This window comes from Rhinoderma darwinii, chromosome 10, assembly GCF_050947455.1.
Source record: "Rhinoderma darwinii isolate aRhiDar2 chromosome 10, aRhiDar2.hap1, whole genome shotgun sequence".
Classification (NCBI taxonomy): Eukaryota; Metazoa; Chordata; class Amphibia; order Anura; family Rhinodermatidae; genus Rhinoderma; species Rhinoderma darwinii.
The window spans coordinates 33,344,508-33,357,868 of NC_134696.1; the positions used below are offsets into that span (position 1 = coordinate 33,344,508).

General features: G+C 42.3%; 1 long non-coding RNA gene across 1 annotated transcript; it reads left to right on the forward strand.

Moving 5' to 3' along the window:
• The first annotated feature begins 1,890 nt into the window (after positions 1–1,890).
• Positions 1,891–5,476, forward strand: LOC142662747 (uncharacterized). Its single transcript, XR_012850968.1, has 2 exons — positions 1,891–2,771; positions 3,547–5,476. It is a non-coding gene; the product is annotated as an uncharacterized LOC142662747 (long non-coding RNA).
• Positions 5,477–13,361: the final 7,885 nt, after the last annotated feature.

Genomic DNA, 13,361 nt, shown 5'->3' on the forward strand with positions numbered 1-13,361 from the left:
CCACCACATAGTGACCATATAGTGGTAGATGCCAGGATTACACAGGAGGTCTGCAGACAATATAAGTGATTACAGCACATTTATATCTAGTGACTCACAGTTGATGTCTTCTCTGATTAGTCGTTCACTTTCCCTTTTTTTTTCCATCCGCCCAGACCACCACTCGTCTCTGCAGAAATTGACACACAGACATGTTGGTTATTCGCTTTTCCAGCACCCTGTCCACCTATACACCATCCTCTAAACAAACTCGTAATCCTGTGCCCCAGACAGTAATAATGATCCCTCAGTGCTCGACACATTAAAAGTGCCCCATCAGTAACCATGCCCCCTTTGTGCCCCCACAGTAATAGTGCCCCCTTTGTGCCTCCTGTAGATAGCGCTACACACAGCCCCCTGTAGATAGCGACACACACACAGCCACCTGCAGATAGCGACACACAAACACACAGCCCCCCTGCAGATAACGACACACAGCCCCCCCTTGTAAAAAGTGGCATACAGTCCCAGCTCAGTATAGTGCCACACAGCACTGTATATAGCGTGACACAACTCCCCTCCTTGTATATAGTGCCACACAAGGCCCCCTCCCCTTGTATATAGCTGCACACAGTGCTCTCCCCTTGTATATAGTGCTACACAGAAATCGCCCCCCGTATATTGCCACACAGCCCCCCCTTGTATATAGTGCCACACAGTGCCTCCCCCCTTGTATATAGTGCTACACAGAAATTCCCCCCATATATTGCCACACAGCCCCCTTATATATAGTGCCACACAGTGCTCCCACTTGTACATAGTGCTACACAGCAATCACCCCTTGTATATATGCTACACTGCAATTTCCCCCCTTGTATATAGTGCTACACAGAAATCCCCCCCCTTGTATATAGTGCTACACAGCAATTCCCCTCCTTGTATATAGTGCTACACAGCAACCCCCCCCCCTTGTATATTGCCACACAGCCCCCGCAAAAGAAAAAAAAATATATACATATATATATATTTATTTTGTACTTACCTTGCCCTGTTCCCACGACGGATGGAGCGCTGCATATCCTCTGGTCGGGACGAATGCGCAGACCAGTGTGATACAGTGACATAATCACGCCGGCCTGCGCAGGGAGTCTTGCCAGCGCCTTATAGGCTGCAGGGCTAATGTGGCCTGCAGCCTATAGTATTAATTTATTTCTGCGTCCTGAGGATGCAGATACAAGTGAATGTGGCTGTTGCTAGCACTGGGGCCGCCTCTGGTGCCAGCGATGCCACTGGGGATGAGGGGGCCCGTGCTGTTCATTACAACCCTAATGATGATCCGCCACTGGATCTAAGTTCATAACTTAAATGTGATCGATAACTGGTGGATCCTGTGTGTCAGACACGCAGGACCCGTTGTCACTGAATCAGTCAGTCCTGCGGACCTGAGGGATTCAGGTCTTAGCGCACGATACAGCTGCCCTGTATACAGGATTCAAAGCAGTTGTATCTCAAAGTAAAAATAATTTTTAATAAAGTAATTAGAAAGTTGCACCAATCACACGGATACACATTTTTATTTAAAAAAAAAAAAGTTTTCAAAGGTGTACATAGTCTTTAAGCTGGGGCTACACAATAAGGCTGGATTCACACGAGCATGTTACGTCCGTAATGGACGCAACGTATTTCGGCCGGAAGACCCGGACCGAACACACTGCAGGGAGCCGGGCTCCTAGCATCATATTTATGTACGATGCTAGGAGTCCCTGCCTCGCTGCCGGACAACTGTCCCGTGCTGTAATCATGTTTTCAGTGCGGGACAGTTGTCAGGCAGCGAGGCAGGGACTCCTAGCGTTGTACATAACTATGATTCTAGGAGCCCGGCTCCCTGCAGTGTGTTCGGTCCGGGTCTTCCGGCCGAAATACATTCCGTCCATTACGGACGTAACATGGTCGTAAAACTGCTGCAATACTGCAAATCACTAGTCACTTTAATGTTTTTCTATGGGCTACAACTTTTTTAGACGGCCACAAGTTTTTTTTCCCTATGAGGAAGCATTAAAGTTGTCTGCAAGTTAGATTAATCCAATGGGTGCTGCAGTTTTATGCAAGTCCTGCTTAACTTTTTACTTTGTAGTGCTTATGCTGCATGCATACAGTCGGAATACAGTCAGACACAGATTCTGTTGCAGAAAATGTCTGCGACAAAAATCAGTTCTAATCATCTGAATGAATTTGCTGCAGATACAACCCTATTCACATGTATGGAACTGATTTTTAGTGGCAGAAATGTCTGCAACAAAATCTGCTGTATATGACTGTCCCCTAATTGCTTACTTACTAAACAGCGGCCTCTAATCTCATATATGTGGCTATCCTCCTGGACAACTCCATTCCATATGCCATAATAGGGCATATGAATGTCATAAGGGGGGGCCTCCCACTGAGGATTACCCTTTAAAAGTATAAGTGGAAAGCTGTTAAGTTAGAGTAACCTCCGTTCTGGTGGACCAGCCCATCGATGTATGATATAGTCGGCTATTCAGATGAATGACCGCCATTTAAAAATAATGTATTATAAGAAAACGACATTATTTAAATCAAGTTTTTATTATACACATTCTTTTAAAAAATGTTGGTGGTGTCTTTTTTTTTTTTTAATGTTAAAAAAGGTGGAACCCGCATCTATCTGACATTTATGACATATCCTGTGAAAACCTCTTTAATGAAACCTGTCAAGTTATACCATCAAAAGGAAAACTGGTTCATCCAGAAGAAGGCAAAATATCAATAAGGTACATTATAATTTAACTTAATGGGAAGAATTCTATCCTGAAACCCTTCCCACCCCACAGGACAGATCAGAGTACATCAAAGTGAAGCTAATTATAATATATATATACACACACACACACGTTTATACAACAGAACCTCCAAACTACATGTCCCCGTATAGCTCTTACCGCAAAATAACTATTTTCTCAGTCCAAAATTGTTTGAAAATATTCATTTCTTGCAGGTTTCTTGCTCTGTTACTGAGTATTAGGCCGGGTTCCCATGTAGAGTAAACGCTGCATAATTTCCACAACCGAATTCTGTGTGAAAATCCCGCAGCATTTACATTAGCAGCAAAGTGAATGAGATTTTGCAAATCCCAGGTAGAAAATTTTCATGCAGAAAGTGTTCTGCGCTGCGACTTTCAATTCTGCAGCATGTCAATTTATGCTGTGGGTTCTGCGTGAAAAAATGATAATTTTTCAAAATAAAAACCACTGTTATGTACATTACAGCGCCGATCAAATTAGATAGGACATAGGGCATTTATAATCTGGTGACAGAACCTCTTTAAAGAAAGTAATCTGCACATAGGTATATGATATGAAATTGCTGTCGATGATTCCCTATTAGACATGTTACCAAGGCTGCACCTAAACTTGAATGCATTATATAGGGTGGGTAATCTGTAATCAAATATGTATCATCTACCTTTATCTAAATCTAGCACTCCAAATCATTGAAATTCCCAGAATGTTAAGAGAAACCCATTTAAAATATATTCTCTTCTTCCAGGACAAGAAAAAGAATCTTGATATGATTCAAGATCAAGCTGCATAAATAAATATGTATATCTGTAATTCTGAATATGAAGGAATATGATGCCAATTATTTCAACTTCAAAAAGTAACGCGTTCACTGTATTCAGAATCATATAAAATTCATTGCCGCCTATTTGCAGTCAGCAAAAAATAGCATAGTTGCCAACATTTTAATTTTTTCCCCAGGGACACATGGTCTGGCTTCTTTTGAGGGTGTGTCTTATGTGGTGAGGCCCGTAGATGATGCCACAAACACCCCCCGTAGATAGTGCCACACACACACGCACACCCCCGTATAGTGCCACACACACACCCCCGTAGATAGTGCTGCCACACACACCCCTATAGATAGTGCCACACACCCCCATAGATAGTGCCACACACCCCCATAGATAGTGCCACACACACACACACACACACACACACACACACACACACACACACCTGGCACACTCATATTTGGACAGTGATATCAGGGGCTCCTTCTGGACCAGAATCCCCAGCCAGAGAATTGCTGACGCTCTGGCCAGGGATTCCTCTCCTGGAGGAGCCGCTGACCTCACTGTACACATGTGGACAGTGACATCAGGGGCTTCTCCAGAAGAGGAATCCCAGCCAGTGCATCGGCAATGCTCTGGCTGGGAATTCCACTCCTTGAGAACCCCCTGTCTAGGAGCTGGGGATTCCGCTCCTAAACGGGGGTCCTTTAGGAGTGGAATCCCCAGCCAGAGCATTGCCAATGCACTGGCCGGGTAATCATTTTTCTGGAGGGGCCCCTGACGTCACTGTCCATATATGGACAGTGGCATCAGGGACTACCTCTAGCAGCGGAACTCAACTCTAGGAGCGTCGGAAACTCTCTGGACAGGGATTCCGCTCCTGGAGTGAATGGCAGAACAGGGAGCGGAGTTTCCTGCCCTGCCATAATATTCAATTGTATCTGCGTCCTGAGGATGCAGATACAATTGAATAAGGCAGTGGCCGGGACACGTCCGGGACAGTAATTTCCCGGGACTGTCTCTGTAAATTCGGGACAGTCCTCCCAAATTCAGGACTGTTGGCAACTATGAAATAGCCTTTCATGAAGGTCCTGAAACCAATGCAACAGAGACATCCAGGGCTAAGTTACAATTACAATCTCTTACATAGCCCCAAAAAGGTACAGGAGCTTTACCAACTCCTAGGCCCCTACATTCAGGCAGTTGGTCATGTTTCAAGCTTAATGATATAGATAAATGTAGAAGGTGGAATTCTTCAACCTCTTCCCGCCCGTCCAACGTATATTAACAGGTTAATTCTATATTGACGGTCGATAGCAACCATAAACACACAGAAATCATATTAAGCAATGTGTTCTGCTGCTTCTGCAATTGGGTGGATATTAAGGAAACCAATGACATCATTGATTATGTCATAGGAATTTTATGTGGCAGAGGAAACTGAAGCAAATGCAAAGAAGGCATTAATTGTGCCTTCTCTGCATGTTTCTTTACACACTATCATCCGTAAAATGAATTTGGTGATATGCAGGTAACACAAAGTTCCCTTCTAACCTGAGCCTCAGTAAAACAAACAAGCAGCTTTATCCCAAAATAAAAGAACCCGTAAAAATAAAAATAAATCCCTAATTTGGAATAAATAGTCCTGCTTGTCCCTCCTCCCCAAAAAATTGGATAGATAAATATGAGATAGATATATAGATAGCTGTACTGACGTGTATATTACGTGTTTCCGAGAATATAAAATAAGTTGGAGCCCACATTTTACTAGGTAACATTTGGTTGGCGTAACAAAGTCTTTCTAATCCTTTACCTTTAATTAGAAGCATTATTTTCATATTCTGGAGTGTGACTACATATATTAGACTAATATAACCAAAAATAAACTTGAATTAGTGAGAAGTCTGCCTGGAGTCTTGGTTCTTTGGCCGTGCAATCAATCTTCTGAAGGGTGATTTTGAATATAAGTGATGAATATACACAAACATCATAACATTGAATATCTGGTTACAATGGCACCTGACAAGGGGTTGGATATATTAGGCAGCAAGTGACCATTCCATTTTTTAAGTACATGTGTTGGAAACAGAATGGGCCAGTGTTAGGATCTGGGCGACTTTGACAAGGGCTAAATTGTGATAGATACACAACTGGGTCAGAACATCTCCAGAACGGCAGGTCTTGTGGAGTGTTCTCAGTATGCAGTGGTTAGCACTTACCAAACGTGGTCCAAGGAAGGACAACCAGTGAACCGGCGACATGGTCATGATCGCCCAAAGTTCATTGATACACGTGTGAAGCGAAGGCTAGCCCATCTGGTCCGATCCCACAGAAGAGCTACTTTAGCACAAATTGCTGAAAAAGTTACTGCTGTCTATGATAACAAGGTGTCAGAACACATTGCATCGTAGTATGCTACGTATGGGGTTGTGTAACTGCAAACCAGTCAGAATGCCCATGCTGACCTCTGTCCACCACCAAAAGCGCCTACATTGGGCAGGTGAGCATTAGAACTGGGCCAAAGAGCAACGGAAAAAGGTGGCCTGGTCTGCTTAATTACATTTTCTTTTACATCGAGTAACGGTCCAAGTACGTATTCGTCACTTAACTGGGGAAGAGATGACACCAGGATGCATTATGGGAAGAAAGTAAGCTGGCGAAGGCAGTGTGATGCTCTGTGCAACGTTCTGCTAGGCAACATTGGGTCCTTGCATTCATGTGGACGTTACATTGACCACCTACCTAAACATTGTTGCAGATCAAATGCATCCCTTTATGGCAACGGTATTCCCTAATAGCAGTGCCCTCATTCAGTAGGATAATGTGTCCTGCCACACTGCAAAAAATTGATCAGGAATGGTTTGAGGAACATGACAAATAGTTCAAGATGTTGATTTGTCCTCCAAATTCCACAGATATCAATCCAATTGAGAATCTGTGGCATGTGCTGGAAAAACAATTCCAAAATTATGGAGACCCCCACCTCACAACTTACAGGACTTAAAAGATCTGTGTCTAACGTCTTTGTGCCACATACCACAGGACACCTTGAGAGGTCTTGTAGAGTCCATGCCTCGATGGGTCAGAGCTGTTTTGGTTGCACGAGGAGGACCTCCACAATAATAAGAATCCGATCTATGGACTGCCCTACTTTAAGAGGTGCTAATGGCAAATGCTAAAACTGCATTCATTAAAGTACTAGATGCATAAGTAATGACAAATGGCATTGAGGCAGGGTTATGAATGATGTATAATTGTTTAGACAAAGGTTGAAATTAAAGGGAATGTGTCGCTAGAAATTATTTTTATTTTCCCAGTTAAACAATTAGTATTTAAGTAATTACACATTACATAGTTACATAGTTACATAGTTAGTACGGCTGAAAAAAGACACATGTTCATCAAGTTCAACCAAGGGACGGGAAAAGGGAAGGAAAAATTTCTACACATAGGAGCTAATATTTTTTTGTTCTAGGAAATTATCGAAGCCTTTTTTAAAGCCATCTACTGTCCCTGCTGTGACCAGCTCCTGCGGTGACTATTCCATAGATTCACAGTTCTCACTGTAAAGAAGGATTGTCGCCTCTGCAGCTTGAACCTTTTTTTCTCCAGATGGAGGGAGTGCCCCCTTGTTTTTTGAGGGGGTTTTACAAGGAACAGGATTTCACCATATTTTTTGTATGTGCCATTAATATATTTATATAAGTTAATCATGTCCCCCCTTAGTCGTCTTTTTTCAAGGCTAAATAGGTTTAATTCTTTCAATCTTTCCTCATAACTTAAATTCTCCATGCCCCTAATTAGCTTCGTTGCTCTTTGTATTTTTTCCAACTCCAGGGCATCCTTTCTATGAACTGGAGCCCAGAACTGGACTGCATATTCTAGATGAGGCCTCACTAATGCTTTGTAAAGTGGCAATATTACATCCCTGTCCCGTGAGTCCATGCCTCTTTTAATACACGACAATATCCTGCTGGCCTTTGAAGCAGCTGATTGACACTGCATGCTGTTATTGAGTTTATGATTTACAAGAACACCCAGATCCTTCTCAACAAGTGACTCCCCCAGTGTAGCTCCCCCTAGGACATATGATGCATGCAGGTTGTTGGTACCCAGATGCATAACTTTACATTTATCTACATTAAACGTCATCTGCCAAGTGGACGCCCAAATACTTAGTTTGTTTAAATCTGCCTGCAATTCATGAACATCTTCAATAGACTGAACTATATTACATAGCTTGGTGTCATCTGCAAAAATAGAAATAGTGCTATTAATCCCATCTTCTATATCATTAATAAATAAGTTGAATAATAGTGGTCCCAGCACTGGACCCTGGGGTACACCACTTATAACCGGGGACCATTCAGAGTAGGAATCATTGACCACAACTCTCTGGATACGTTCCTTGAGCCAATTCTCAATCCAATTACAAACTATATTTTCTAAACCTATAGTCCTTAATTTACCCATTAGACGTCTATGGGGGACAGTGTCAAATGCCTTTGCAAAGTCCAAAAACACTAAATCCACAGCGGCCCCTCTGTCTAGGCTTCTGCTCACCTCTTCATAAAAACAGATTAGGTTCGTTTGACAACTTCTGTCCTTAGTAAATCCATGCTGGCTGTCACTTATAATGCTATTTATTGTCACATAATCCTGTATATAGTCCCTCAATAGCCCCTCAAACATTTTCCCCACAATGGATGTTAAGCTTACTGGTCTATAATTACCCGGGGAAGACCTAGAGCCCTTTTTGAAAATAGGCACCACATTTGCGCTGCGCCAGTCCCTTGGCACTATACCAGTCACTAGAGATTCTCTGAATATTATGAAAAGGGGGACAGAAATAACTGAACTAAGCTCTTTAAGAATTCTAGGGTGTATCCCATCTGGTCCCGGGGCCTTGTGCACATTTATTTTATTTCATTTAGCTTGGACCATATCTACATTCATCCAATTCAGTATATCAACTGATATATTAACAGCACTGGCACCAGCTACATCAGCTGCTCTTTCTTCTGTTGTATATACAGAGCTAAAGAACCCATTTAGTAACTCTGCCTTCTCTTGATCCCCTGTGACCAACTCCCCATTACCACTATCTAGGGGTCCTACATGTTCAGACCTTGGCTTTTTAGCATTTATATACTTGAAGAATTTTTTGGGATTTGTTTTACTATCCTTGGCCACCTGCCTTTCATTTTGTATTTTTGCTAATTTTATTACATTTTTACAGATTTTATTAAGCTCTTTATATTTTACAAAGGCTACAGCTGTACCCTCAGATTTGTATTTTTTAAATGCCCTTTTTTTGTCATGTATTGCCCCTTCACAGAAGGTGTAAGCCATGTGGGGTTTAATTTGAGTCGTTTATACTTGTTACCTATAGGAATAAATTTTGCACTATAATAACTCAAAGTAGATTTGAAAATCTCCCATTTATCATTTGTTCCATTATTTGACATTAGTTCTTCCCAGTCTATATCCTGAATTGCCGCCCTCATCCTGTGGAAATTGGCTTTCTTAAAATTAAATGTTTTTGCCCTCCCAGCCTGCGTTTGTTTTTTACAGTATAGGTAAAATGTAACTATATTATGATCACTGTTACCGAGGTTTTCACGAACATTGACATTCCCAACAAGATCTGCATTATCAGAAATTACCAGATCCAACAGAGCTTCACCTCTAGTCGGGTCTTCCACAAACTGACCCATAAAATTTTCCTGCAACAGGATGAGGAAATGTCTCCCCTTTGCAGTTGAAGCTGAACCATGACACCAATTAATATCCTGGAAATTAAAATCTCCCATTATCACTACAGTACCCGCCTGTGCAGCCCGCTCCATCTGTTTATATAGCTGAACTTCCATCTCCTATATTGGGGGGTCTATAGATTACACCAAAAGTAATTTTTTCTGTGTTTACCTCCCTTTCTAGTTCCACCCACAAGGTTTCAACCTCCTCACAGTATTCACCCACTATTGTCTCTTTGAGACTCGCCTTCATATCATTTCTCACATACAGACATACACCACCGCCTTTCCTATTTGTCCTGTCTTTCCGAAAAAGTGTAAAACCCTGTAGATTTACAGCCCAGTCATGTGAAGAGTCCAGCCATGTTTCAGCAACACCAACTATATCTATATTTTTTCACAAGTCAGGAAATATAAATTAAATTCAAATTTATAACATTTCCATGTGCTGGCCCTAGAGGGAGCAGTTCCCAAAATTGCAGCATGGTCACCTCATTGATTTATGCTGCAAATTTGGGGTGGACACACTCTCCTCTAGTGTCCTCACACAATCTCCCCTCCGTTCTTCTGGCTAGTGCCAGGAGAAGGAAGGGTTTCAATGTCTTCAAACCTCCTACACTGTTTGCCGCCATTTTATGAGCGACTGCACAGTGTAGGAGGATTAGATACAGGGCTCAGCAGACAGTATAACACGAACATAATACACACATCACATACACGAACATAAATTACCTGCTCCTGTCGCCTCCGCTGGTCTATACTCCTATTCCCTGCGCCTTCGCTTCGTTAAACATATGGCCGGAAGCCACGGCCGGAAGTCGTCATCTGACTGTCTGGCAGCGGCTTCTGGTCCACATGAAAATGGCGCTGGATTTCGCTCTAGGAACGAGCTTCGTTTTGGTCTGTGTGGGAGCATGCGCCGTTCCCACACAGACGGCGTACGCTATAGTGAATGGAACGGCTCCCGTTCGCATTCTCTATGGGGATGTATGTGCCGTATTCCATCTCTGTATGTGTAGTTAATCGACACATACAGAGATGAAAAAAAAATGGCAGCCCCCATAGAGAAGTAAAAGTAAAAATACATTAAAAAGTTAAAAATGAGAACACAATTAAATAAAAAATGTGTTAATATTATATTAAAAGCAATATAATAAAAAAAAATAAAAAATCATGACGCCTTCCCTTTAATGTACGTCTTTTTTTCAACCTAGTAAATATGTAACTATATCCAAAATGTCGGACCACTGAATTAGACTAGTGCATCAGTGGAGAGCTTTGGATCTCCAGTACAGGGGCCTGAAAATAAAGCAAAAAAGACCCAAGAAAGTATATAGATCAGGAAAATATGTAGCAATCGATCAAGTAGCCTCTTTATTTGATCTTCAGAGTCTGAACTTGAGGCCTATTACTCCCCACTTCATAACAATGTGGCCACAAGGGACAGTTCTAGGAGTCACCTAGAGCAGCCCATTTCAGAATGATTTGGCCATCAGGATCTTGACCAAGTGGCCCATTGAGATTTCTCTTGGACCCTGTTCACAGAGTTTTTCCCTCGTGGTTCCAGTTTTTGATGACAGGGATAGCATACTCTACAGCAAAATTCTTCCCATCAACACCAGTCAATGCAACCGATCAGCGAAGGGATCACTCATATGGGGCATGGCTCGGTTATGAACAGAAGCCATGACTATTAGGTGAACAGAACCTTACTTGATCATAAGGAGATTCCATAGTAATTAGACATTGGGAATGTTTTTTTTCTTTTTGTTGGACCATCAAGAACAGTTGGGTTTATATTGTTACTGGATATTTGCTAACACATAGTAATTAATCATTGATAAAGTCAGTAGTGTAATTAATCCAGAAAGTTAATATAGGTAATGAGCATTACAACTCAGATTTCCTGCCCAGAAAGCCGAATAAACTACAATGAAGTCGTTGTGACCTTTTCAACGCGGTTCGCGCCAACCCTAGCAAAACCGCTAATAGTCTGATACACGGCACAAGAGCGAGGAAGAGATTCTTGTTTTGTTCTCATCAATGTGATCACTTGACAATACGCCGGGGTCTGATACCATGAACCCGGCTGCTCTGCTTAGTTTACAAGCGTGCCACATAAAGAATTGTATATGGAGCGTGACACATTATTCACTTGACCTTTAAAAACGAATAATTGAATTCAAAGGTTGAAAACAGATTTTTGATTTCTTCCAGTAACCGAGTCTATTGACCTGTGTACAGCTGCCATTCACTGTACACTGTGCAGATTAGGATGCTCACCAGTCTATGGACCTGCATAAAAATTTTCTGCTTAAATTAACCTTGCCGGAAGGAATCTCACAAACCAAGAACAGTCACAAGAGTGAATTTGCTTTGATCCTATGAGTGTTAAAAACCTATAATCATTTAGGTGAACCCAGCCCTAGAAGAAAGCAGTTCGCTTCAACATCACCCGAGTCACATGACCACATGCAATGCTATAGTCTGTCATAATGAAGGACATTGTTCAGTTCCACTTAAGAACTGGCAAATGACCTGCAGGACTTGACTATGGCATGGGTGTTACTATGGTTTGTTGATAAGGGGGCCATAAAAAAGACCAAAAACAATGCTGATGGCAACCCAATGACCAACACCCCATGAAACATCTTATTACATCAGATGTGTGCCTAATGTCACCTACATTACACTACATGAATAGTTCATCGGTCCTTGGCATTGATGTCCTTTATCATGATTTGCCCATATTGCATCCCAGTCAAGCAGGCACATGATCGCCAAAGCTGGACCACTAAGGAGTTGTCTGGATTTAAAAAAAACTTACTAAAAAAAAATTTGTGTTAATAGGGAGGGTTTCTCCATTTAGGATCCTCATCTATAAGGCCCCATGCACATGACCGTAGGTTTCATCTGTAATAACAGAATCCGTAATTCCCGATGAAATAGCGGACCCATTCATTTCTACATGCCACGGACACCTTTCCATATATGTACGGATGCGTGTCCAGGCCGGAGGAATGATCTGCAAAATATAGAACATGTCCTATTCTTGCTGCACGGACTCGCCCATAGAAGTCTATTGCGGACCCCTACGGATGTGCATCCGTATTTGCGGACAGTAAAAACCATTACGTTTGTGGGCATGAGGCCAGAGTGGTGGGCAGCCTCAAAAAGTGTCTCTCTGGGGGACCTGGCACATTCATGCATTTCACATTCAATCCATTGATTTTCATAGACATCATGTAAAGCATCAAAGTAGCTACAGACGCTCATTTCAGCAGTTACTTACATTAAGAACGTTGTGGTGCTCGCATCGCACTGGAAGAAAGGATTTCAGCTTAATCATGCGCTGCCGCCTCCAGGCCATCCACCGATGATGATTGACAGCTTTGTCCCTATTACTGTGCATTGAGAGAAAGCTGTCAATCATTGACGGCTGGGTGGGGGGGGGGATACGCTGGACTCCTTTCTCCCAGCACGATGCAAGCGCTACAACGTTCTAAATGTAACTTCTCTAAAATTACGAAACTATCAGACATAAGTGACAGACGGCTGAAATCAGCGGGTCTGTCCCTACTTTGTGCTGCCTCAGAGAGGACACCACAAAGTCACTGACAGGTTCGGAGTGATAGACGGGTGCTGGGTGTGATGACTCCCAGGTCTTGCTGCATCATGCTAATAAATGGTTCACAATTCTGAGCAAGCAGCGTGTTAATATAAAAATGTGCACTGGTCGGGTTTTGAGGGAAATTCTTGCTTTTCACTAGTTTAGTCCCATTAGACCATGTGAGTTATCTATACGTTGTCAGGGTTATCTTTTATCTAGAATCCAAATGGATACCTAACACAGAAGACACAAGGGCTGTGTCACCACAGAAAGTCATGTTCCTGGAGTCATTCTAAATCCTAGTAGTCAAAGCGGCACAAAAAAAATGTTGTGCCATTTGGCCAATAGAAACACTAAACTAATACAGTGGACCCATAGGTATTAGTTGTATTCTTGATGGGAGCGCCCCTCTCTCCAGGGTGAC